This window comes from Macaca fascicularis, chromosome 9 (genome assembly GCF_037993035.2).
Source record: "Macaca fascicularis isolate 582-1 chromosome 9, T2T-MFA8v1.1".
NCBI lineage: Eukaryota > Metazoa > Chordata > Mammalia > Primates > Cercopithecidae > Macaca > Macaca fascicularis.
In genome coordinates, this window is record NC_088383.1 from 2,507,538 (window position 1) to 2,531,023 (window position 23,486).

At 41.3% G+C, this 23,486-nt stretch overlaps 1 long non-coding RNA gene across 3 annotated transcripts; it reads right to left on the reverse strand.

Annotated features, from left to right (window-relative positions):
• Window positions 1–1,955: 1,955 nt before the first annotated feature.
• On the reverse strand, window positions 1,956–23,204 carry LOC135964922 (uncharacterized). 3 transcript variants are annotated; one of them, XR_010577662.1, is made up of 5 exons: window positions 23,121–23,204; window positions 21,311–21,586; window positions 20,156–20,242; window positions 9,484–9,572; window positions 1,956–2,062 (listed from the first exon to the last, which is right to left on the reverse strand). It is a non-coding gene; the product is annotated as an uncharacterized lncRNA (long non-coding RNA). The 3 variants fall into 3 exon arrangements; XR_012417199.1 differs by lacking the exon at window positions 20,156–20,242; XR_012417198.1 differs by lacking the exons at window positions 1,956–2,062; window positions 9,484–9,572 and having other exon boundaries at window positions 18,850–20,242; window positions 23,005–23,204.
• Between the last annotated feature and the right edge of the window lie 282 nt (window positions 23,205–23,486).

The following is a 23,486-nucleotide window of genomic DNA, read 5'->3' on the forward strand; positions in this document are numbered from 1 at the left end:
AGGGTCTTGCTCTGTCACCCAGGGCTGGAGTGCAGTGGTGCCATCATGGCTCACTGCTGCCTTGACCTCCAGGGATCGAATGATCCTCCCCTCTCGGCCTCCCAAAGTGTTGGGATCACAGATGTGAGTGTTGGGATTACAGATGTGAGTGTTGGGATTACAGATGTGAGCCACCACTCCTGGCAAGAAACTTTCCCATTAAAACACAACGCTCTGAAAGGCTTGCTGTGGGTAACGCGTCCCTCGTATTCAGCAAGGGCGGTATATCTGCCGTGTCTTCTTCCTGAGCCCACACTTTGTGAAGGTCAGTCTCATACTCAGCCCAGTGTGCCGAGAAACAAGACAGAGACTGATACAATCAACTTACTTGAGTATATTTACCTGAAACGGTATTTTTTAAAAAACTGAGCCTACCTTATGACAAGAATCTCATCCTTTAAAACTCTAAACTATATTCCTATGCAAATTACTGGCAATATATGTTTTAACATCAGCGTTGTAATTTCAACCTTAGATCTAAGGTTACCAAGTGCTGTTGCACTGCTTTGATACCTTATGGTTTCCAGTTCTAGTTTTCAACATAATATGCTTTTATACTTCTCAGCGTTCCTTATATCTGTAAATTGGAATTCTAATTCCTTTAAATTTTATGTTGAGTTCTCAGTTTCTCTGCAGCTACTATAGCTACTCTGTTTTGATGTAATTCAAAGTCTCTTTAAAAGAAGCTAGGGCATTTCTCTGTTATGCAATTCCTTCCGTTGCATTGGAGAAACACCGAGTAATGCAGCCACGTTGGGAAATGCCATGATTCCCAAATCTAAGTATCCTCTAATGGGGCCTAATGAAAAAAAAAATGCCACTACCTTTCTTCCACTAAATTGCTTTGAACACATTCTGCTGCTGTGACTGAACTCACTGCTTTTAAGTATATGAATATTAAGTTTCCAAGCTGTGGGCAGGAAGACCCTCCTGACGACTTACAACCCCTCTCAGATCCCGTGACCCTGCCGCTCCCGCCATCACATCCCAGAGCAGCAGACTTCGATGTTGCCGTGAGATCCAGGGGTGCCTTGAAACAGTTTGCCTCTCCGTCTGTGCCATGCCCAGCCCCGCGGGCCACGTGTGTGCGTGTAGCACAGTTTATTCTTCCGAGGACACGGTCCAGAATTCCTGGAGTCTCCTGAATGCTGAGATGAACAGACGGGGTGAGCTTTAGGTGCTGCACCTGTCCTTCAAAATGAAACCCAACGGAGGCCCGCGGCGTCTCCCCGGGGAAAAGGGGCTGAGGACGCACTCCACCTGGGTGATGCTTTCACCCCTGCAGCCCCCGGTCTGCTCTCCTGGCCTCAGAAACAGCTCAGTCCTTGTAAAATCGGTGAAATCAGTGGTTCTCATCTTCTATTTCTTGAACACGCGCCTTGTTTCCACCCATCGGTTGTGGTTGGAGAAGCATTTCAAGAAAACACCTGTTAGGGCCTTTTTTGTGTGTTAAGCCTCTTGCTGGTAGCGTTAGAATCATCCGGAAGGTTTGGTAACAGACTGCTGGGTCTCCTCCCTGGAGTTTCTGAGTGTGCACGTCTGGAATAGAGCTCAAGAATCTGCGTTTCCTACAAGTTCTAAGCTACTATGCTCAGCCAACCAACCCTCCAGACCTGTATCCGATGAACCCTGTGGCTTTACATGGTATCTTGATGAAGAAAATATTGTTTAAATCATGCTCTAAAACAACTGTTGGATTTCAGTGCAATTACAGAAAACCTTTTCAACAAGATGTCTATGAACGAAACAAGCTGCCCATTTTCAACAGCGTAAGATCACACATTCAAAACCATGATGAGCCCCTTAAATTTTAGGATTGAGTTTCACTTCCTCACTGACATTTTGTGAAAAATAACACCCTCAAGAGGCCTAAACAAGGCGACCGGAACTAAGAAAACTTAAGGAAGTACTCCCGTGTTTTGATGTGTTTTGTTTATTTGGGATGCGTGGAGACTCTGAATGGAGAAAGTCTTCGATGCCTGCACTGCTCTTGGCCTGTTCTTTATGTTCCGCGCGGTGACAGCTTTAAGATGAAGGAGGAACGTAAAGGGCTTCATCACAGGAAATAGAACTATTGCTTTATTCAAACATTTAAAAAATAAATACAATAAATCAGGTTTTTTTCCCCTTTCCGAGTATTAAATACAGATGTACTGTATGCATATGAAATTTTTGATTAAAATGTCTTTCACCAGTCTGTCTCTTTAATTAAATAAAGCCTGTTTGGTATTAATCAAGGCACAAAGAATGTATACCCCAAATCCAGATTAATTAAAAGCCTGGGAGCTTGAGGAACAGGCTGTATAAAGATGAAAATAAATCAATCCAAACATGATATTTATGAATATGGATGGTTTGTGAGTAAAATATAAATAATTTAGACAGAATAATATATGTCAGTTTTAGAATAGGATTATTTTATATTGTAGAATGAGTTTAAATGTACACTTGAACACATATTTTGGATTAAGATTTCTGTTTTTAATATTTATTGTTCATTACCGAGTGATGATAGCTCTTAGTGGTTAATCCCTCACAAATCCTGAAGCTTTTAAGTACCTGCTCAACTGTGCCAGGAAGGGAGTCTAATGTGGCATCTTCTCTCTTTTGTGCAGAGTTTGGTTTACTTTTTTTTCAAATTACCGTTATATTCCCCAATGGAATAGTCTTAGTGCCTTAACAAGAGTCATGAGGGCCTAGTCATACAGATTTTAAAATAGATATGCTTGACCCATTACTTTTCAACTATATATATATGTGTGTGTGTGTATATATATTCATATATGTATACGTGTGTATATATATTCATATATGTATACGTGTGTATATATATTCATATATGTATACGTGTGTATATATATTCATATATGTATACGTGTGTATATATATTCATGTATGTGTATATATATATTTAAAACTGAAACATACAATTTCTGCTAACGCACATATAGAAACGGCTTCATGCTGTACATTACCTGATTCTCACTAAAGCTCTGCAAATGAGCAAGGCCAAATTTTGAACTAGGCTATTCTGACTGTAAATCTAAGATCTTCCCTATTACAGCCATATGTCATATATCTAATCGGGGAAAAAAAATCTTACTCAATTGCTGATCTCAATTAGAATGGAGGACGACCCCTAACTATTTGAAATTGTGTTTCCCTTGGAAAACATTCTGGCTGAGAATAAACTCCCATTAAATTTACATCCTTCACCTCCTCTTTTCCATTCCCTTTTTCCCCTCTCTTTCTCATCTTCCTCCCTTTTATCCTCACCACCCCCATCTTTCTGCTTATTTCTATTTTTCAGTCATATTTGCAGAGGAGACTAGTGATACAACCTCGGTATGGAAATGGAAATGAGACTTAATAAGGTGGTGCTTCTAATCAGCTGGGGACAAGATGGGTTATTCAGAAAATATCGTGGGTCTCCATTTAAGCAAGAATGGGAGACCTCGCTAAATACAATGTTCAAAGTCAATTTCAGGGTCATTAGTGAACACCATGAACACTGTAGGGGAAAATATTAAAGAATATTCTATAACACTGTTCCTTGGAAGAGCTTATTAAGCCAGGTACCCTAGAACAAATGACTCACAGATTTGATCTTCGCCAATAATCACCAAACAATTGCACCCCCAAGCACACTTAAACACATGCACACAGCCAACTTTGTGTCAAAAAATACACAACAACATGTAGTGCTTGGAAGAGACCCCGACACATGTGGTGTTAATTATTTCATTGTCATCACCACTGTCATCATCATCATCACCATCATTTTTGTTACTATGAAAAGTAGGTGAATCACGTTAAGGGATTTCATTGGTATTAGTCTGTTCTCACACTGCTCCTAAAGAAATACCAGAGACTGGGTAATTTATAAAGGAAAGGGGTTTAATGGACTCACAGTTCCACAGGGCTGGGGAGGCCTCACAATCATGGTGGAAGAGCCAGGGACGTCTTACATGGCAGCAGGCAAGAGAGAGCTTGTGCAGGGGAACTTCCCTGTGTAAAACCATCAGATCTCGTGAGACTCACTCACTATCACGAGAACAGCATGGGAAAGACCCACCCCCATGATTCAATTACCTCCCACCGGGTCCCTCCCATGACGCGTGGGAATCGTGGGAGCTGCAAGTCAAGATGAGATTTGGGTGGGGACACAGCCAAACCCTATCAAGTAATAACATCAAAATCAACTTAATATTCGTACTACGTTTCACCATTTGTTACTGATGTCCTTACTGATCTCAGTTTTAAAGAGTTCTAAATGATTTAGTCAAACGGTATTACTGTGAAATGTATGGAACTAAACAATTTTCTGTTTAGTGATGGTAAAATGTACCAATATTTGAGATTTTTGAAAAATTATGTATCAATAATTTTTGTTATGGTATACTAATTGCCAGTTACTCATAGTTTATAAAAATAATGGATTTGACAATGTGATAATTCTCTCTGTTGAAATGGTTTAAATGATAATAATTGCATGTCCAGATTTAAGCAAAAAGCAGTAATCAACGTTGCTAAAAGATTCACAAATTCACATGGCAAAGCCCTCATCAGAATGTTGAAATTGCTTTTCTCCAAAAAATAGCAGAAAGCCCTGGAGAAGCCACAGTTTCCATTTAACCCCTGATCAATGACATGCACTAAAACTAATTGGCATGAGGTTTACAGCATTTAAAAAGTGAAAAATGTATTTTAGCAGGAGAAAAGATTCTGTTCTTTCTTTTGTTTGTTAATATGTACAAAACAAGATCCATTGATTGATAGCAATGAGTTTTTAGAAGCATTTTGGGGTTGTACTGGTTTTTATTCCTAATTTTGCTGAATGACTGTTTTCAGGTTTTCCTTTAGCCTCCAGAGATGTAGTGCTAGAAAGGGGATCTTTTTGGATCATGTTGTTTATCTTCTAGTGGGAAAGACTCATTACCGACCAGCTGTAAAAAAAAGCAGCACTATCTGGCTTCAGAAAGTGATGAGGATGAGGGAGGAAATTAAACAGAGCAAGAGAAATAGTGATGGTGAGGAGGGAGAAGTTTGCTCTTAAATGAGGCAACCAGGGAAGGCTTCCCAGAAGAGGCAGTTTCTCAAACATAAACCATCAGGAAGAAAAGCAATATTTTCAGCTTCTCTTAGTCCTTGCATTTTTAACATTTCTGGCTTTTTTCCCCTTATGAGCATTTTGGTCAATAACTTTCTTCACTTCTAAATACTGTTGCTTTGTATTTTCACTTTTCCTGTAAAATATACATTTAAAGAATTAACTAATAGGCTACCTATATAATCACCATGATCTGGTATCATCATTCTGATGGTTTAAAGACTTTTGGAGCAAGATTTTGTGTCTTGTTCTACATTGAATAAAAACTATGCAGTTGCAGGTGCACCCACACAATGCACACACAGTTTCTAACATCAGTGATCCTTCATTTCTGAAAACCTATGGAATAAGAACAAAATGACTCCTCTCATAAAAAAGTGTCTAACCTATTAAAAGTATTGTTTAAACGATTTCCAATTTGTAAAGAAAGGAAAGATTTGTGATTGACCCATGCGCTTTCATTGGATCCTCTGCCCTTTCCTCTCCCTGGTTCTCACCTTCCATGTCTCCCGGGAACAGAGGCTGTAACGTTATTCAGCACACCTTCAGCTGAGCAGAGCCCCTGACTTCAAGAAATGCACAACGGCTTTGCCCTGGCGAAAACCCAACTGTGAGCTGCAAAGGGGGACTATTTGATCGCTTGCCCTTCTGTCTCTCTCTGAAGGCTGTTCTCAGTTGAGAAAATATTGAAACATGAATGATAGATATGTTTGTGAGTATTTTTAACACAGCCTTGATACTCACATATGCCATTATTTCTGCAGATAATGAGCGCCATTCCTCACAGCTGGAAAGATCACGGGTGTCATTAACAATGTTCTTACACACTTAATTGGTCTGTTCCCGAACCCCTATCAAAGATGAGATGCTAAAAACGGTTTATCTCTAGAGACTGGATCAGGAATACAAAAAGGTTCCTGAAATAGAAAAAGCCTTGATTTGCACAGATCAATTTGCTTTATAAATGTTCCTTCTCTCACTCCAGAAGATAGTAGACTCTTGCACGTTGGACATAAGATCATCTTGGCTCCAACATGATGGATCAAAGAAAGTTCTGAACTTGCAACACATATATTTGCAGATTATAGGAAATCCAGGTTTCCCACCTCAATGACATTTGTTTAGACATCTGCATGTACCAGCTGGTAATGGTTAGTTTGTTTCCTATCAATTCTGATTTTGAATTAGGCTTGTTAATAAGGATGGATGGAAAGCAGGTGTGGTAGTCTCTGAGCGGTTATTGGCATGTAATTGCTTCAGGCTATTGTTTTAAGCAGTTTCCATTTGTACATTGTTCCAAAGACAGCTGCCAGTAGCAGCTCAGTAAGGATTGCACAACTATTCCATGTAGGATCCAGTGACAGATTAGTCATGAAAATCCTCCAGATCTGGCTTTTAAAACAGAAATGTTAATAGTAAACACAGAGATTATAACAGCTGAACTGATGAAAAGGGAAAAAAAATAAGACACCATCTTTTCAGGCATTTGAAGGATGTAGCTCTACATTTGTAGGCCAACTGCTTAGATTAAAAATCTCAAAGTTTCACTACCTTTTGCAGCAAAATCAGAAGTAAAATGCAGACAGGCACAGTGGCCCACACCTGTAATCCCAGCACTTCGGGAGGCGGGGGTGGATGTATCTCTGGAGGTCAGGAGGTCTAGATCAGCCTGGCCAACATGGTGAAACCCTTTCGCTACTAAAAATATTAAAATTAGCCGGATGTGGTATGCATACCTGTAATCGCAGCTCCTCGGGAGGCTGAGGGAGGAAATTCACTTGAACCTGGGAGGCGGAGGTTGCAGTGAGCCGAGATCATGTCACTGCACTCCAGCGTTGGCACAGAGCAAGACTCTGTCTCAAAAAAAAAAAAAAAAAAAAAGAGGAAAATATTACCAAGGTTAACATGTATCTTAGAACATTGCTTCTGAAAAGTTTTTTAAGTTATTACAAATATTTTAACTCAGTGAGGAAACAGTGGTATACCAAGGTCGCCAGGAATCACAACTGTAACCTGTTCTTGTAAGTCAACACAAATTAGTAAAGTATGTGGAAATGCTGCTCAATGAAATTTCCAACATGAAATTTATGTCTGCTGTATATTATTCGGAAAGCAAAAAGTAGCAGGATAATAAGTTTGGGGTTTGTGAACATGTTGAGTATCCAGATCGTTTATCACCTGCTTGAAAAGAGCACAATGGGCGATAATTGCATTTGAGGTGTTAAAAAGGAACTAGCTTGAAGTCTTGGTGCTGTTGCCTTGACTTTTAAGGACAACTTTGAGCGTGGAGTTGTAAGAGAAGGCTCTTTTGAAATCCGTTTTTGGCTTCAAGGAACCCAGAAGTCAGAGGTAGCTTGCTGTATTCTAGCGTCCCGGCCACAAGTATGTCTCTCTGTTTCTGCCAAGCTGATGTCTTTATTTTGGCATTCCAAAACACAACCTAGTACCTTCAAGGTTATGCTGGTTGAGTTTGAGTGTGAGTTTTAGAAATGAAGGTGTGAAATGAGGGTGTGAGTTTTAGAAGTGAAGTTCCTTCCCAGCACTTTGGGAGGCCGAGACGGGCGGATCACGAGGTCAGGAGATCAAGACCATCCTGGCTAACACGGTGAAACCCCGTCTCTACTAAAAAATACAAAAAACTAGCCGGGCGAGGTGGCGGGCGCCTGTAGTCCCAGCTACTCGGGAGGCTGAGGCAGGAGAATGGCCTAAACCCGGGAGGCGGAGCTTGCAGTGAGCTGAGATCCGGCCACTGCACTCCAGCCTGGGTGACAGAATGAGACTCCGTCAAAAAAAAAAAAAAAAAAAAAAGAAGTGAAGTTCCTTGGCCAGCAAATCCTATATTTGTCAAGGGCTGTAATAATCACTTAAAAAACACTGGGAAATGCCAGACTTGCAGGGATTAAGGTGGTCGCAGCTTGGCCACGCAGAGAGCTGCAGATATGGCACAGATTGGCAACTGTATATACTTCACGTCCAAGACTGCAGTTGACCAGAGTGCTCTGACGCTGGGTGCAGACCACCGACTATTCAGGTATTTGTACCTGTTCTCTGTGACAGGCTGCTATACGGGGCAATTTTCAACGCTTAAAAGTCCATTCTAGTGTGGTATATTTGCTTCCAATATTATTAAAATATTCAGAGAGTACCTTAAGAAGCACTGCCTGCACCACTGAGATGTTAGAATTTTTTGATGTTAAATTATTCTCTCACATATATTAACTTTTATAATTAAAACTATAGGGAAAACTTTTTCAGCAAAAAAGTCAAAGCAAAAGCAAATATTCTTTCTGGTTATGAAAGAAACTACATACCAGATTACCTTTGGAACTTGCAGGCTATTTCAAACATTCTTGGGTGGAATGCTTGAACACTCATGAGAACCACTGAGGTACGGTGTAGAGAACAGAGGCTGTGCAGGGGCATAGACCTCGTTTGGATTTTAGGTGTCATCTTCTACATGTTGGACTTTAAAAAACTCAATTTGCTTCCCTAAGCCACTATTCCATACTTGTAAATGTAACATGCATATCAATTTTTGTGAGATGATTTATGAGTATATTAAAATATACTGGAAACTTACATTAGACATTTTGCTAAGCACTTCAGATTTCTCCATATAATTCATACAAAATCCGTGATTCCCATACTATGCTTCTTTTTCATTTTGCAGGTAAGGATCTAGAAACTGAGGCTTCAAGACACTAAGCCTCAGCTTTGCCTACTCATGAAGCCAGTCTGCAGATGTCTGCACCAGGTCACCTCACCTGCTTGGTAAGCCAAGCCAGTAAGCAAAGCACATGCTACCTAATGCCACATGCCACAGAGTGTCTGTTCCGTGAAATCTAAGTGTTTACCTTTCAGAAATGGCTATTTCTAATCTATTAGATTGGTGCAAAAGTCATTGCAGTTTTTGTCATTAAAAGTAATGGCTGGCTGGGCGAGGTGACTCACGCCTGTAATCCTAGCACTTTGGGAGGCCAAGGCAGGGGGATCACGAGGTCAGGAGATCGCGACCATCCTGGCTAACACAGTGAAATCCCGTCTCTACTAAAAATACAAAAAATTAGCCAGGCGTGCTGGTGGGCACTTGTAGTCCCAGCTACTTGGGAGGCTGAGCCAGGAGAATGGCGTGAACCCAGAAGGCAGTGAGCCAAGATCGCACCACTGCACTCCAGCCTGGGTGACAGAGTGAGACTGCCTCAAAAGAAGAAAAATAAATAAATAAATAGTGTCCAAAACGACAATGACTTTTGCACCAATCTATTTCTGCAGACCATTACTGGCAAGTGAACTAGATTAAGGTGTTTACCAATAAACAAAATAAATAGTATTACCTTCAAACCAGTGTGTAAAAGTTTTGTATGCTTTCTCCATCTTCATCCACATTTTTCTTATTTGGTACCTTCTAAAAATGCTTCAGGAGCTAACAGATGATGGAATAAATAAACCACTAATAAACTGGAATTAACCCAAATCTTAGGAACAGATGAAGACATTTCAGTGAATACTTGAACCTGTGGTTATAATTTGATACTATGTGAACATTATTTCCTCGTATTCTTCAGTAATTAAATTGTCGTTAGTTCATGAGTTGACATTAACTGTGCCGAAACCTCAGTATTGGGCAAAACGGCAGGAGTGCCAGTGAATTTGAGGCACAGCTTTCTGACAAGACGGCTGAGTCACTGATGTCTACCTTTCTGATGAGAGAAGTCGGGTCAAAGCTGTCCTTACTCAGAACACACTGGTGGTTTTCCTGTTTCTTTGTTTTGAAACTACAATTTGTGCTATTGAAGAATATGTCAGAATATTTATTCTGAAAAAAGGACATTAAAATTGAATTCACTTTGGGGTTTGGTTAATACGATTTCATCAAGACTCTGCTTTTAGACTGTGGTGAAGTTGGTCTTGGAGCTGGACGGGCAGACACTACAGATGTCATAAAGCAGGGTCCTTGTGGAACTTGCAAATCAGCTGCCTCAGCCGCGTCCTGGCTGTCGGTCAGTCAGCAACGACCACAGACCTTCTGCTTCCACAGGGGCTCCTCGGGTGCCAGAATTCTGTGAAAGAATTGAGCATGGTACGGATTGCAGGGGCTTGCCAGAGGTCAGCAAGTTCCAACCCTAACTTTTTAAGGCAGTCCCGAGGCTTTAATGCGATGCTGTTTAGAAAACAACTTATGAGTCAGATCTCCACTTCTTCAAAAGGTAGTCTTTCAAATACAATTCCCAAATAATTATCTTAGCGACTTGTTTTCTGTCGTTTTGTTGCTATTCAAAGAAAATAATACAGAAACACATTTTCATACTGAAATGAAAGTTTATGATGCATCAAAAAATTACAAAAAAGTTGAAGAAATTGGTATGTTTTATTTCATAAACTGCCTTTATTCTATGAGTGAAAATGCAATTTCAGGAGAAGTAAGAGTTAGCACGAGCCTTCTTATTTCTTTGAAGGAATCATGTGTAAATATTAATTTTCTAGACGAATGGGCTCAGTTTTCTTCACTCCCCTGGGCTAGTTGACTTCTGACTTGGATCTTTTAAATTTACTACGCCCAGAACTAAAGTATTGAGCCCAGGTACCAACTTTCTTCTCCCTTGCTCTCCCGTGTCTTAGGAAATGGCAAAAATGTCATTGTTCCGAGAATCGCAGAGGTTCATGTCCTTTCTCTCACATACCCTGCTTCAAACATTGGCAAATTGGAGTGTGTCTTGGTCTGTTGAACTGCTAGAACCCAGTATCGCAGACGGGAAGCTACACCAGCAGGTCCCTGTTGTTCACAGCTCTAGAGGCTGGAGGTCCAAGATCAGGGTGGATAGGGGGTCTGTGCGGGGCCGGCTTCTTGGTTCACGGATGGCACCTTCTCACTGTGTCCCTCACATGGCAGAATGGGGGAAGAACCCTCTGGGGCATCTATTCATGAAGGCACTAATCCCTTGAGTTTTCTGCAATCACAACCTCATCTAATCCTCGTTACCTCCCAAAGGCCCCATCTCCAAAATGCCATCACATCGGGGATTAGGACTGAGCACACAGACTTGGCGAGAAGAAGAGCCTCCAGTCCACCGAGTCCGTAGCAGAGCGACTCTGTGGTAAGGAGGCATCCAGATCCCAACCCATTCTCATGACCGCTGCAGGAACCACCCGGTTCAAACCAGCACCCAGCCTCTCTGACTGCCACACTGTCCTAATCTCTAACCTTATTCCCCAGTCAGCTCTCTCCAGGGTGCTTTTAAAGGCAAGTCAGACTATGTCACTCCTCAGCTCCAAATCTGGAGGTTCTCATCACACGCAGAACAAAAATGAAATGCTACAGCCTAAGCGGCAGTGATTCATGAATCTCACCCCAGTCACAAAATAGAATCAGTCTAGGGAAGCCTGTGAAAAATATAGATGCTAATTACGAAGCACAAATTAATTCAATCAGAACCCAGAGTCATGGCACCTGGACACGGATATCTTTAAAAGCTCCTCGGGAGATGCAAATAGAGAGCAAAGGATGGAGTCCCCTGCCCTGGGTGATTCACATCAGGTTCCCACAGTCCCTGCCTTCTGCTTTTCTTCCCACTCCTTCCTTTCTTCCTTCCTTCCTTCCTTCCTTCCTTCCTTCCTTCCTTCCCTCCCTTTGCTTCCTCCTTCTCTCCTTCCTTCCTTCTTCCATCCCTCCCTCCCTTCCTCCTTCTCTCCTTCCTTCCTTCTTCCATCCCTCCCTCCCTTCCTCCTTTCTTTCCTCTTTTCCTCCATCTCTTCCTCTCTTCCTCCCCTTTCCTTCCTTCTTTTCTTCCTTCCTTCTTTCCCTCCCTCCCTTACCTTCCTCCTTCCTTGAATCCTCGTTTCTTTCCTTCCTTCCTTCCTTCCTTCCTTTCCCTCCTTCCCTTCCTCCCCTCCTCCTTCCTTCCCCTCCTCTCCCCTCCTTCCCCTCCCTTCCTCCCTCCCTTCCTTCCTTCCCCCCTTCCTCCCTCCCTTCCTCCCTTCCTCCTTTCACCTTAACACAAAGCAACCATGCTTACTCTCTCCGTCTTTCCTCTGCCTGATATACTCTTGCCTCACAAGTCTTCATATTTTGCTCACAATCTCGATTTTTACCATGATTTTATCAGTGAGTGTTCCTTATCCATCACACACACAAAAAAATTGATTTTTTTTGCACTGATTGTCTATCTCCTTGCCATAGTATATTTTTCTTTTAAGAAATCATTACCGTTAGAAACTCTATAAATTCTCCTCTATGTGATTGATTTCCGTCACTGTCTGCTGGAATGTAAACTCCAATATAAGCAGGAACCTTGTCAGTGCTGTTCACTGTTCTACGCCCAGAGCTCAGAAAAAGGCCTGGCATGTTACAAGAGCTCATCATCATTTATTTAATGAATGGATTAATTCCACGAGCCTCAAAGCGGAGCACAGGGCAATCCCTGGGCTCCAAAAGCTTTTGTGCAAATTAGGAAATGGGGCCCTTTTGGGGATGAAAGTCCCATAGCTTGACACACTGGTTGTGTGCTCAATTTGTTTTGTTTTTGTTTTCCTTTCATATTATTTGTTATTAACTTTTATTTACATTTTTAGGGTTCCAAACATAGACGGAAAGTCTGAGAATACCAAAAGGAACTAGAGCATGTATTTTACCCAAATCCATCAATTTTTGTATTCTTCCTCACTTCTTCTCTCTCCGTCTCTGCTCTCTCTGTCTCTTTCTCTCTCTCCCTCTCCCCTCATCATACACACACACACAAGCACGCACACACACAGACACACACACGCGACTGATATATTTGATTGTGTATATACATATACATGATTTTTTTGTCTGAGTTATTTGATGTTAAGTTGGGGGCATGCTTCCTCTTTATTCCATTAATAAAATAAAAGATACTCTCTTTTATAACCAAAAGCATCATCAAAATAAAGCACGTTCATGTCGATTGAATATTATGATGTAAATCACAGCTCCTTATCACACCCCACCCATGGTCCCAGTACCACACTTTATGGAAAGTTTTCCTGGTTTGCGGTGCTGTCTGTCTCAGGCTGGTGTGACCTTGCCTCCTCTCCTCCTTCCTTCTCTTTCTGGGCAGTGACCCATTTGGAGTGCATGTGTGACTTTATAAGCTGTCCCTCCATTTGGGTTTGTCTGGTGTAGCTTTACAATTGGATATTTTGGCAGAAACTCTGCTGCCGTGAGGTGAACCACTTAGTCTCTTGCTCAGGGGGTGTTCATGGCTGGAGGCCCCCACCCTGGTGATGTGGACTTAGATATCCGATCGTGCCATTCTCTGCCAGGTTTCTCCACTGGAAACTCACTCTTCTTGTGTCTTGAAATCTATGCATAATCCATGGGAAGGTACACTGAGACTGCAAAAGCTATGGTCAAGGTGCACCCCGCAGCCTTTGGGCCTCCCTAGAGCAGACGAAGGTCATCCGCTTTTGCGCCTACCTGGGCTTGGCGTGGTGAGCACACACCACGATGTGGTGGAAACGAAACTGGCAGCAGAGGCCGAGAGCCTTGAGAAGGAGTTTAAAGTTGAAAGCGAATCATTGCAGAAGCTGGAGCAGCCCACTTAACTCTTCTGGGTCTCCTCCTTTCTCATCTGTCAAAGAGTTGATGGGCAGCAATCTAAGGTGTTCATTTGAAAATAAAATCGATTTTGTTCAAAAACAATGCAACCGAAAAAAACACTCTGAAAGTGTTCCTACTATGAAACACCTCAAAGTGTCAGATAAAAGGTTTGTTAGAGTCCGTCAAGTGCAGTCCTCAACTTGGACTGAACAGGGAAGTTCCCAAGGGCAAGAATCTCACAGGAAACAAAGAGAGAACACAATTTTTCTGACACTTTGCCACCTCGGGGCACTGGCTGCCCTTGGTGTCTTAGAGTTCTGGCTTTCAATCTCCAGAAAGAGCACACAGGAAAAGACACTGAGATGGTGTAAGTGTGGAATGAAAGTGAAACCCAAAATACAGCACAGGTCACAATGAAAACCTCCTCGGGAAATGGCAGGTGGGCCTATTCTGCCCAGACAGAACAGAAACGTCTCTGGGTTCTGCACATAAGAATGTTTTTTCTCAACAGCTTCAAACAAACAAACAAACAAAAGGCCCCCAAAAACTGTCTCATGGGTTTCAAAGTCAAATTTTTACTGATGTTTTTGGTTCAGAAAATCTCAAGTAGAGACATGAGGTTGATTCTGGGTCTACGATGCCCCTAGGCTCGCATCATGGAAGTCAATTCGTATGCTCCCCAGAACAACGGATCTCTCCAGGCCACTCAGGCTTCTGACTCCAGGGAGCCAGCCACCAAGATTAAAAAAAGTAATCAAGATCAGCAGAAACAAGTGCAGCCCTGTAGTTCAGAAAACGGAATTACCAGAATATGTTACAAAAGGCATTTAAAACAGAAAAGAACATGTAAAAGGAACTAAAATTATTGGGGGAAAACAAGCAAGACTGTATTAAAGTAGATGGCTGGACTAAGAAAGACATAACCAAATATGCCTTTTGTTAAGTCCAAAACGAAGACGTCTTTGATAGAAAAATAGGACTTCTGACTATCCCTCTATATGGCAGACTAGAAATCCTGAAGGTTCTGGCTGCAGGAGATCTACATCGATTCAAATAAGGTGAAAGCCACCTCTTAGACACAGAGGCATCCGACAACCTGAGCAGAACTTTTTAGATCCAGCAATCAGGCGCAGCCTCAGATCCCACGAGGAAGGCACATCGATGCTGCCTACACTCTGCAAGGTCAGTTTCAGAGCCAAGACAAAGGTGCACTGATGCTGCCTACACTCTGCAAGGTCAGTTTCAGAGCCAAGAGGAAGGTGCACATGGATGCTGCCTACACTCTGCAAGGTCAGTTTCAGAGCCAAGACTAAGGTGCACTGATGCTGCCTACACTCTGCAAGGTCAGTTTCAGAGCCAAGACGAAGGTGCACTGATGCTGCCTACACTCTGCAAGGTCAGTTTCAGAGCCAAGAGGAAGGTGCACATCGATGCTGCCTACATTCTGCAAGGTCAGTTTCAGAGCCAAGAGGAAGGTGCACATGGATGCTGCCTACACTCTGCAAGGTCAGTTTCAGAGCCAAGAGGAAGGTGCACTGATGCTGCCTACACTCTGCAAGGTCAGTTTCAGAGCCAAGAGGAAGGTGCGCTGATGCTGCCTACACCCTGGAGTGTCCGAGTAGCCAGATGGCCAGAGCTCCAAAGGCTGCTTTTCGTGGGATGCCCATCCCAGTCATGGAGCAGATTCCAGGGGTCAGATTCCGGCCACAGTAATGGGAATGCTCTCAGGACTTCTTTTCTAAAAGCAGGTGATCTGCCTGTATCTACTCCTGGAATTCTGTTTGTCAGTGAAAGGCTTGGAAGCCAAGTCTTTGCTACTCTCTTGCTTAGAGAAGCAATGTTTCCACCTCACCTTTTCCTTTTGAAGTGGCTTCATGCACACACACTAGGTCTCCCGGTCTTTGGAGCTGTCTACAGAAGGCATTGCCTGTAAATGCTCCTGTGTTTCTCCATGTGGGCCTGATTTTATAACTTGGCCTCCCCATCACTTAATATAATGTACTTTTAAATATCCTACAGTTACATAAGGAGGTGGAGGTCTGTTTACTTGCTATAAAGGAAAACTTTGCTCAGACATTATAAGGGGAGCCCAGCATGGTGGATCACACCTGTAATCCCAGCACTTTAGAAGGCTGAGGCAGGGGAATTGCTTGAGGCCAGGAGTTCAAGACTAGCATGGGCACCACAGTGAGACTGTCTCTATACAAAAGTAATAAAAAACAATTAGCTGGGGGTAGTGGCACACACCTGTAGTCCTAGCTACCTGCTAAGCGAAGGCAGAAGGATCCCTTAAGCCCAGGAGGTTGAAGCTGCAGTGAGCCATGATTGTGCCACTGCACTCTAGCCTGGGTGACAGAGTGAGATCTTGTCTCAAAAAAAAAAAAAAAAGCTATAAAAAGTGAAATTAGAATGCACTCTAAAATCCCAGTAATTATGCCTATCATATGTTATATTTTTGAGTAGTGTTAAATAAAGGGAAGTCTCCTGATACTAGTTCTATTTAAAAACAAGCCAAAATGATGAAGAGTAAATGTCATGTCACAGCTTCCAAGGTTCTAGGGATATGAAACTTCCTACTGCTCTATGATGACGTCCCTGCTTACATCACAAGTGCTCCTTGTCTGGAATAATCCACTTAGATCTTGTTCTCAGAGATGTTGTAGGAGACCAGTTCTTTGTCATTTGACCCTTTGGGGCCTTTGAGTCAATTCCAAGGATTCATTGCATTTATTTGGTTCCCTTTAGCAAAAACATCAGACTAAAATAAAAGCATTTTATCAAATCAAACTTTCTGAATCACAGTGAAAGTTAGAGATTCTCAAATCACTAAATTTGGCTAAGGGGGCCCTCCCTCTCCAAAAAAAATTAATTTACAGTAATCATTAATATGGCATAGAAAATAGAGTTTTAGAATTTTAGGCTGTGATATTCTTCTGCACATTACTGTGATCATGGATTTGTGATGCTCTGCCCTTCTCAAAGCCTGGAGAAACTTATGGCACAAAGAATGAAACTCGTTGAGTAAAAATTAAAAGCAAATGATGTATGTGGTTGAGAAAACCCTTGATAGAATGTAGATGGGGACAAAACCTTCTACAAATGTACATTACAACAACCTCACTGCAAGGGGACAGAGGTGTTGACCTAAAGACATTGCAAATGAGTGGATTCTGAAGACTGAAGGCAAAGGGAACTGCACACAAGCACTGCGCTCCGGTTGAGAAAGTGGTTTTCCATAGGGGTGCCAACCAATGTGCTGAAACCACATTGCATGCACATGGGAGGGAAGTAATTAATGAATGGATGGCAGGTGATGGGCATGGGAGGGAAGTAATTAATGAATGGCTGCTGCATGATGGGCATGGGAGGCAAGTAATTAATGAATGGATGGTGGGTGATGGGCTTGGGTGGGAAGTAATTAATGAATGGACGGCAGGTGACGAGAGAAGGTTTCCAACTGAAGAGTGGGAGCTCACAAAGGCATGACTGTAGCTCATGGGGCAATGGATTGGAGTGGGGACAGCAGGAGGCTCATATTTTCTTTAATATAGATATAAATGGATACATATAAAATATTTGGAGGTATTTGTAGGTACATGGATTAGAACATACACATGTATTTTCTTGTTCTGCAGGCTGAGAATGCTCCAGTAACAAGGAGCACACCAGGAACCCTGATCATGAATTTTTTTAAACACATTTCTTTTTTGCTTTTGTTTTTGTTTTCTTTTTCCGAGACAGTGTCTCACTCAGTTGCTTAGGATGGAGTTCAGGGGTGCAATCTTGGCTCACTGCAACCTCCATCTCCCAAATAGCTCGGCCCACAGATGTACACCACCACATCAGGCTAATTTTTGTATGTTTAGTAGAGACAGGGTCTTGCCATGTTGGCCAGGCTGGTCTCGAACTCCTGGCCTCAAGTGATCCACCTGCCTTTATCTCCCAAACTGCTGGCATTACAGGCGTGAGTCACTGTGCCCAGCCATAATCATGAATTTGAATACTGTTCTCCAATAAAAGAAGCCAGGTATCCTTAGAGAAGTGGCTGACCCTAGGACTGGGACAGGGAACAAACCACAGGAGCCTGGAGCACCTTGTAGTACCCAAAAGTAGTGCCTACCCCCCAAAAGAAAACAAAGCAAAAAATTCCCAGACACAAAACAACAATGAGATGATATCAAAGGGACATGGGCCCCAGTCATAAAAGCTCTCAGTGGTCAAATCTGGAATATTTGAACAACAAAATAAATAAAATAGTATTGGAATACAACCCAAAGTCTAATATCAGTACTCACAAGTCCACACTGATATAGATAAATGATTGAAAATATAAATAAATAAACAAGATCAGTTGATAGGTCTCTATTGATTGACTGAAAAATAGATCTCCCATACAAAAGAATTCTAAGTAGTTACCAAAGATATTTCATCGTCATGGAGGCAGAGGACAACTCTCCATTCCTGAAGTGTGCAATTCTCACATCGACTTTCTTCTAAAGAGCAAAAGGTGGACAAGGAGAAAGAGAAACAAAAGCAACAACTTTAAGTGGAGAAACGTGACAAACACAACCTGAGGCCGGGATCAAGATCAACCCCAACAACGCTAAGTCGCCTTGGTGTGCCCTTGATGTGCTGTGATGTGAACAGCGCTTTGCCTCTGTGGTCTCCCTCCCAAATGTCTTTAGCTACCATCTAATTATGAGAAAGACATCAGAAAAGCTCCATGTGAGTGACAATCCACCAAGCACCTGACCAGTCTCCCTCAAAACTGTCAACGTCATCGAAAGCAAGGAAAGTCTGAGAATCTATGACAGCCAAGAACAGCCTCGGAGACCATGACAGCTCAAAGTCACCCAGTGTCCTTCATGGGATCCTGAGACAGAGGATGACATGGGGAACAAAAGTGAGGAAACATGAATCCAATATGAGCTTTAGTAAAGGTGAACACATCCATATTGGTTCCCTTGTGGCAAATATACCCTAATAACACATTATCAATAACACAAACTGGATACAGAGGGCATGGGAACTCTCTGGTGTATCTTAAACATAGTCTGTGAATTTAAAACTATTCTAAAATTAAAGGTTACTGAAAAACATGGGTCATATAAATTCATAGTAGACAGAGGACATTTTTTAGAAAATATTTCAACTTTTATTTTAGATTCAGAGGGTACATGTGCAGGTTGTTACATGGGTATATTGTGTGATGGTGAGAGTTGGCGTACAACCCCAGGTAGTGAGCATAGTGCCCAATAGCCAGGTTTTTTTATTATTATACTTTAAGTTCTAGGGTACATGTACACAAGTGCAGGTTTGTTACATATGTATACATGTGCCATGTTGGTGTGGACAGAGCACATTTTTGTATAAACAAACCTGAGTCAGACGATGTCTTATGAATTAATCCATACTGCACATTAAAAACTACTGGGTATGCTGGGATCATTAATTCTGATGGGTCACCACAGAGAAGAAATTCTCTTGTCCTGTACAGATGATCAGGTAGAAAAACACGAAAATGTCAGGGTGGCAGCAACATATTTGGTTTCCCTGATGGAGCTGTGTCTGAACAGTCAATCCCAGGCAGCAGTAATCAACATTCCAAGATATTTCTTATGCTGCACTTTGAGTCCCAGAGAAAGACTGAATGCCTTTGAGGGCTGAAAACCTAACACATGGGCACACAGCAGAAGATGAAGGATGACAGCCCAACCTCGGAGCACGATGGGTCTTCAGAATGGCCCCCTCCCGACGCCGGGTGAAGCAGAGTCAATTACTTTTATAATTGCTGCCCCACTAATGCCGATGTCCTAATGAGATCAAAACCATTACACTTTCCTTTCATCTGTTCCTACATTCTCGGAAGTGGGGGGTAAGAGGTATTTGTTTGCCATAAGAAACTCTTTGCAAATTAAAAGGATCTTGATAATGAGATAAATAAAAACCTTCTCCTAAATGTAGGTGGCTGTGGTTTGCTTTTTTCCATTTACATTCCATTGGAAGGGAGAGAAGTCTGGTTGTTCATATTTTGTCTACAAGGATTGAGGAACTCCTCTGCCATTTCAGGTCGCTGGTTTTCTGGAAGTCTGATTAAAACAAAGGATTGAGTCTCTCAAATTCCACGCAGTTTGTCCTTCTCTTCTATGGAAGAGCAGGGTAAGAATGGGTGTGCCACATTTTAAAGACCAGAACTCCAGCCCAATGGCAAATATGTGCGTTTAGCAGGCTCCTCTGTCTTAACTATGTGTTCCATGTGCAATGGAGTTTACAACGTGAAATGATGAGCTATGTAGAAATCAGCAAATTATGAGCAGGTAGTTTCTGGCTGGATGCCATCAACGTTTTTTAAAAAAAGGGTGTGATTCTTTTAACTCATATGTTGCATTTGGGGAAAATTAACTTAATGCTTTAAAACAGAATGAATTATTCTCACTTACAGATACCTTCAAAATCATCCGGGGGTATTTAAAGTATTGTTTCAGGGTTCATCTTGACTTGATCCACAACTGATTTTGAATGCTGCTTCAAAACTGAAATGCAAAAAAGGAAGAAGGAAAGACTGGCTGTCATTTCAGATTCTTTTCTGTAAAAATTCTTATTAAAGCAGTGGGTCAGATCTTGCAATGTCAAAGATATGTGCTATTTCCTTTCCTTGGAAACAGTAATGTACTCCTGGCTGCTACATAAGTACAAATCTGACAACTGCCAGGAAAGGGCAGAAAAACCACATGCTGACAAGATTCCCACTTGCTCAGTGTTAGGATGAAGACCCTGGGAGAATACGCCTGTTACTGATGACAGTGGCTCCCTCCACTGCAGTGGCCTCGAATGCTGGTCACTGCTGAGTAGCTCAGAACCTGCCCAGGACTAACATAACCCCTGTGGACCTTAGTCACTAATTGGTTGTAAGCGGAAGAACTGTACATCCCGAAAGAACTACATAATTTGCGTTCACTTTTTTTTTCCTATGGTAAAACATAAATTTCCCACCAATCTCCCATTGCATTTTTTGGTTCCATTTCCAATCATATTTTCCCACAATTAGTAGATACTAACAGGATCGTGGTTGTATATTAATGATACCCTGTTTTTTTGAATGGTGATAATATTCACCATTCAAATTCACCATTGAATTGGTGAGATTTTTTCTCCTTGAGATTGTTCTCTAATGTATCTCAAAGGGCATCTTTTTTCATTGATCTTTAAGATGTTTGTTTACATATTTTCAGAATTATAAGCATAGAACCATTACAAAACTTATAATATTTATGAGAAATCTGCCTTTCTTACTATTTTCTCTCTTACATCTTATGAATTTTTATGGTCTGATATTCCCTTTGTTCAAACTGAATTTATTTTGTTAACTACAAATTACTAAAACCTAATTTTTGGTAATCAGTTATTTAGCAAATATTTATCAGTTACACATTAAGCATAGTTGTACACTTCAAAGAAGATATGATGCGTCTGAATTGGCTTTAATGACTGAGCCATCAATGGTCCATTTTCTATGAGAATAATCCTGTTGCTGGCTCATTTTGCCGGCATTGAGAGCTTGGGCTTTGTGATAGAATGAGCTAAATGCAGGAATAACATGCAGCAGAAGGTGACCTACCAGGACACAAGAGCTGGTGTGGGCCCCGCCAGCCTCCCTGGCAAGTGGGCTGGGTTTTGTGTTCCCTTGGGTCGCTGGTGGCCACAGTTTCAAATCTGCTTGCTGTTTTCTCCTTAGTTGATTTATCTGTTTACTCATGTTCCTGACACCTTAGAAGGAATTTGCTGGTTTTTGTTTTCTTCTCTGTCATTTACAAGTAGGAGCATTGATCTTACTCTCCACTTACAGAGCATGCATGATGATGCCGCACACTGAAATGCTGAAATTCAGGAACGTTTTTTAATATGACGTCAAATAAATAGATATGAAAATACAGGGGGGAGTGGGTATGAACATCCTCAGATCATTTCTAGATTTTCACTTTGGTCTTGGCTTGTGAGTGCGCCCTTCTGCACATTTGGAAAGAGTCCAAAACTTTTTTGTAATTTTTAGCGTAAATACCAGATCTCAATAATTTTGTGCATATCTGTAATACAATACTTCAAAATACATTATCATTCATTGTCTATAAATATATCTTTCTTACTATACTGCCCTCCTTAAAGGCAAGAGATACTGTGTATGTATGTATGCATGTATGTATGTACGTATGTATGTATTCCATAGCCCAGCACCTTGCAACATAGCTGACAATCAACACATAAAATGTTGCTCAGTTAGGGATAGTCTTAGAAAGCACTCTGGAAGAGATACAATACACTGCTTATTTCACATCATTAATACATATGTTCACGCTGCTTAACACATTGTTTTGATCGTAGCTATGATTTTCCAGATTCAATACTGTGGATATTAACTGAATTTCTAACATTTTCAAAAGACTTTTGATTATTAAAAATATTGTTTATGCAATTAGGTGAACTTTTCCCACTGTCCACAGGTCATGACTAGTTGTACGTTTTAAAACAATGACCAACAGAAGTGGAAGATGTCTGGGAGCAGAAGATGAGCACTTCATGCACCCGGTTTCTGCCGCCAACTCCCAAAGGCTTGACCACAAATTTAATAGTGTTTTCTAATTTTTATCTCATACACACAAACATGCACACAAGTGACAATTCATGCAGAAAGTCAACCAACTCTAATTAACCAAGTTTTATGATGAAGAAACGTAAGGTAAAATAAATATAATAGAAACCAATTAATCAAGAAAAAGATATCCATAATATTCCAGCAAGACTTTATGGAATATCAACAGCATTTCAAAATACTCCACAAAATGGTGAATGATTTGCAAACAATTAAATTTCTAAACTGATGATTAGGCTCCCCTTTAATCTAAAATATTTTCATTTACGTATAGATCATTCTTCTGTACAGTGCTGTTCCAAGACTGTGCCATTCCTGCACTCAACACCATCTTTGCAACAGGAATATCAGCCTTCATTTTAATGACGTCTTTACATATTTCCCATGCTCCAATCATCCTGGGACATGGTCCTTAGGTTCTCTATATCCATGTATTTATTCAGGTTTTTTTCTCTGCCTGAAAGTTATAATCTTGACCACTTTCTCCCTTTCATTTTGTAAAAAGTAAAGTAGAGGTTCCTCTTCAAACACTTTCCTCCCCATCTAATTAGGAATAAATAGCAACTTCTCTTAGAAGCAAAATTTATTCAAACAACCTGTGCTAACATTCTTAAATATCTGCTATCTATAATAAAGAAATCAGTGTACTTTATGTTCTTAGCTTCCACAATTTAGCCTAAATATTTGCCCTGGCATGCTTATACTGGTTCAAGCAAGCGTTAGGTCATAGCCTGTTCCTCTTCCTTATTTGAAGGTGTTTTTACCTTTCTCAGCATTCCACCAGTTACTTCCTCCTTCCTTTGTTCTCCTCTGCCTTTGTCTCTTTTAATCAGTTCTAAGTTGCCAGCCAATCGGGACAAATACAGAATGTGAGGTCCCATTCCAGCCAATGGAAACCGGACACAGCAGTAGGATGGATGCATCAGGTTATAAATGACCCTGTCTCCTTTGTTTGGTGTACTCCCGTGGCAAAACATTGACGAGTGTACTCTTTCTGCTGCAGAAAGTATAAAAATTGCCTTGCTGAGAAAATTAAATTTATGTTCAAGTGCTATTTCTTTACAGCACCAGGGAACAAGCATTTCAAACAATTTTCATCTATATTCTTCCAGAGCAACATTTATCCATCA